The sequence below is a fragment of the Cyprinodon variegatus genome, unplaced genomic scaffold, assembly GCF_000732505.1.
Source record: "Cyprinodon variegatus isolate N-32 unplaced genomic scaffold, C_variegatus-1.0 Scaffold916, whole genome shotgun sequence".
NCBI classification, from domain to species: Eukaryota; Metazoa; Chordata; class Actinopteri; order Cyprinodontiformes; family Cyprinodontidae; genus Cyprinodon; species Cyprinodon variegatus.
In genome coordinates, this window is record NW_015151369.1 from 18547 (window position 1) to 22306 (window position 3760).

The window sequence follows — 3760 nt, forward strand, 5'->3', positions numbered from 1 at the left end:
TCCTTTTTATTCCCCTAAACAGATAAGTCCGAGTCAACAGCAGACCCATCTCTCCATTCCAGAGAAACCTTTTGTCCCAATGAAAGAGGTGAGCGTTTTATAGTGAGAGTTTTAAATTACATATAGCATTGTGCAGAAAGTCACAGTTTTGTTGTATTTTGATTATTATGTCTTAATAACCATTTTGTATTGTATTTAATTTCTAATATAAAAAATAATCCAGTTTGATGCTTTTGTTTTTTCTTAATCAACATTCTTTTTTTTTTTAATTAAGGAATATTTAATTTGGCATTTTTTGCAAAAACAAGAGATGTAGCCTGTAAAATATGACCGTTATGATATATTCACGTTGACTTTTACTCTTGCATAAAACCCCATATTGCATACTGAATCAGGAATTAATCTTTGCTGTCAGCACATTTTCTGAGCAGTTTGTCTGGCATTAGTCATTTACTATGGTTCTCTCTCCCAAACAATCCGCACAGACAATGCTGACACCAGTGACGCCTTGTATGCTTTCTTTGAGCATGCAGACTGCTGTATGTAAAATTCACTAGCTGTACTAGTATTGTGCAATTTAAAATAGTGTGGTGAAGCTGCATAAAGCCAGACATTGCAGACTTTATAAAGTTAGTCATTAAAATATCTTTTGATGGATCACGTAGATACTAGATATAAAAGCAGGAGCCCAATTTTTCTTATTTCTTGTCTTGGGGCTCAAAATTTCTGGCACCATATTTACATGTAACTAGATATACAAATAGTGGTGTCTTTTTGGTTGGCTCCTTATTGCACTTTGACAGAAAGCATGTCATTTACCATGAAGAATGGATGTGCAGTTTTCTTAATAAGAAGTAGAAAAGGGAAAATATTTGAAAAATTATGGTACCCATCATGTAGTAAAGTCTTGATTCGTTATTAATTTATTTGAAATGTTGGAAATGGTGAAATTGTGAACTTGTGGTGTATCATACCACTTGGGTTTCTATGGTTCTGTATAGAGACTTTCAGCAGATGTCTTAGAGCTGAACATGTTCCCAGATAAGTAAAACATGATACATTAAATGTTCCTCTTGTTTTTATTTGGATGTAAATCTGGGTTTACATTGCTTTCTAATTAGTTACATCTAAGTTAATAAGTTTTGTCCCCTGTTACAGTTTGTCTTACAGGTAACCAAGGTGGAGAAATCCTTCTGCCATGCACTTGTGAGGAAAGAAACTCTACGGAAGAGTTTAAATGGCAGATTGAAAATCCGCTATCACTGGTTTTGAAATTTAAACAGGAAAACAAAACATATGGGGAAAACTACAAAACCAGGGTTACAACCTATCTACATGAGAGCGACACTAACTGCTCTTTACTTCTGAGGAATATCACTGAGAATGACAGCAAAAACTACAGTTGCCGTTTTTATAAGAATAAAGAATATCAAATTCTTCATTTAAATCTGAGTAAGTCTGTTATTTAATTTTTAACACTATTAATATTAATAATTTTTTCAACAATTTAGATCGTAGCTAATCCCCAAAGCTGTCAAAAATAATTATTATAGAAGAAACCCTTTTTTATTAACATGTTTCCACTGACAGTAAATTGCTTTCTCTTTACAGAAGTCAACCAGATATCACCTACAGGTCAGTTCTTCTATTAAACTGTTTTCTTAAAAAATACAGGTAATAATAAGGTTTATTGCTGTAGCCATCTTTGAAATTATTCTAATGTTTTTTTAAGCACACAATGGTAGAGACATTATGTTGATATATGTAAAATCATAGCTGTAAATACTGTCCTCATTGTTGCTACTATTATTTATATCTTGCAGATGGAGTTTCTGCTATTCATGATTCAAAAGATGATATAACACCAACCGAAAAGAATCCTTCTAGGATGTATTTTGCAATCCTTCCAGTAATTGCTCTTCTTCTGGTTGTGGGTGTACTTAGGAATCTGTGAGTTTCCTTTTTTTAAATATTTCTTTTAAGTTTATTCTCTGCTTATTTACTTTCAAAGTATGGTATTTCAATATAGTCTGATATAGTCTTCTTCTTGTGTTTGTATGTATTTATTTATGTATTAGGGCTGCGACTAACGATTATTTTGCTAAATGATTAATCTGTCTATTATTATTTTGTTGAATTCGAATAATAATCGGATAGCAAAAGGTTCCTTAAATAATAATTTTTACAAAATTAAACCAGGTGAAAATAAAACTTGAAGAGTTCTGGATAGAGCATATTGACGGATGAAAATTCTTTATTTATCTGAAATGCAATATGTTTATATGTATGTATGTATGTATGTATGTATGTATGTATGTATGTATGTATGTATGTATGTATGTATGTATGTATGTAGGTATGTAGGTATGTAGGTATGTAGGTATGTAGGTAGGTAGTTTAACTTTTACACTTATCTGTCAACAGAAAACAAAGAAAGGATAGGAAAGCAGCCACTCAAGCACTCAACCACCCCTGAGGACATCAACTGAGGAAGTTGTGTCATAAAGCCTGTGTCGACAACAGTTGTTTCCCAACATTCAAATAAAATAGAGGTTAGATGACTTTAATCCCTGCAAGTTTTAACTTGCTGATTCTAACTGATTCTAACAACAGGTGAATCATACTGATGATCTGAACGTAGTCATTGGTTCTGACATAAGCTTTGAATTCCTCTCGGTCTTCCATATATTTAATTAATACATAGTCAAAACAAATCTATTCCCAACTTTTCTCAGAAATATCACTTTGTTTTACTCTGATTTTATTTTCATATTTATAGATGTGGTTATTATTAATTAATAGATATTACTTATGGTTCTGACATTTTCTCAGAAAATAATATTCAGCAAGATTGTTATATCTTTATTTGTTAATGAACAACATCTGTGATAATGTGAGTTTTACTGTGATTGTATCATGTTTTACTTTAATTCCATGTTAAGTTGATATAAACAGGATATTGTTCTTTTACTTTTACTTTGCATTGAAACTACCTTTTTCAAGACATGAGCCCTTAATTATCCCTTAGTGCCTAATAAGGATTATATTTTTGATTCATTTTTACAGATGATTTTGAGCAATTTGGAACATGACTCCATTAACACTGCACTGATGATATGCGCTAATAATAATTGATATAACTATTTCAAATGTGAACTTTATTACATTCTTTAAGAAAAACTGCTGATTCATCCCATTGGTTAAAATAAGAGTGTAGAAAATGTGACTGAAAGGGTCAGTGAAGTCCTGCAAGGGAAACCTGGTAAAGACTCTTCCTTCTGCTCAGTGATGAACTATCAACGCCCCTTATACCCCAATATATGTGGTAGTGACAGTTTTTATTTCTGCTTTTCCATTTTTTAAGGGGTTCTGTTCTCTGTGAAAGATGTAATCCTTGTCAATGTTTAGATTCCACTGGAGTTGATGTTCAAATGAGTCCATAAAGCTATAGAGAGGTACTAGTGAAGATCTAAAAAATTAATTAATCACCCAGAAATTCAGTGAAACAATTTACTGTACATTTCCTTTTTTAACAGAATTTAAAAGCCTGATGTAAAAAAAAAGAAACTGTTTTAATAAAGAAATGTCAAAGGAAAAGGAGTGTTTACAAGTAGTCTTATTTCTTTCTCAAATATTTTATTTCTCTTTGCAACGTAAAAAAAAAATGTAACATTTTATTACATCTGAAATAAATTTTCTGTTACCAAAATGTTCCAGAATCATCATCAATCATCATCAATTCATAGTGTATATACATACA

General features: G+C 31.4%; 1 long non-coding RNA gene across 1 annotated transcript; it reads left to right on the forward strand.

Annotated features, from left to right (window-relative positions):
* Positions 1–1595: 1595 nt before the first annotated feature.
* Positions 1596–3380, forward strand: LOC107099887. The gene is made up of 3 exons (XR_001481984.1): positions 1596–1635; positions 1824–1950; positions 2425–3380. It is a non-coding gene; the product is annotated as an uncharacterized LOC107099887 (long non-coding RNA).
* The last annotated feature ends 380 nt before the right edge of the window (positions 3381–3760 follow it).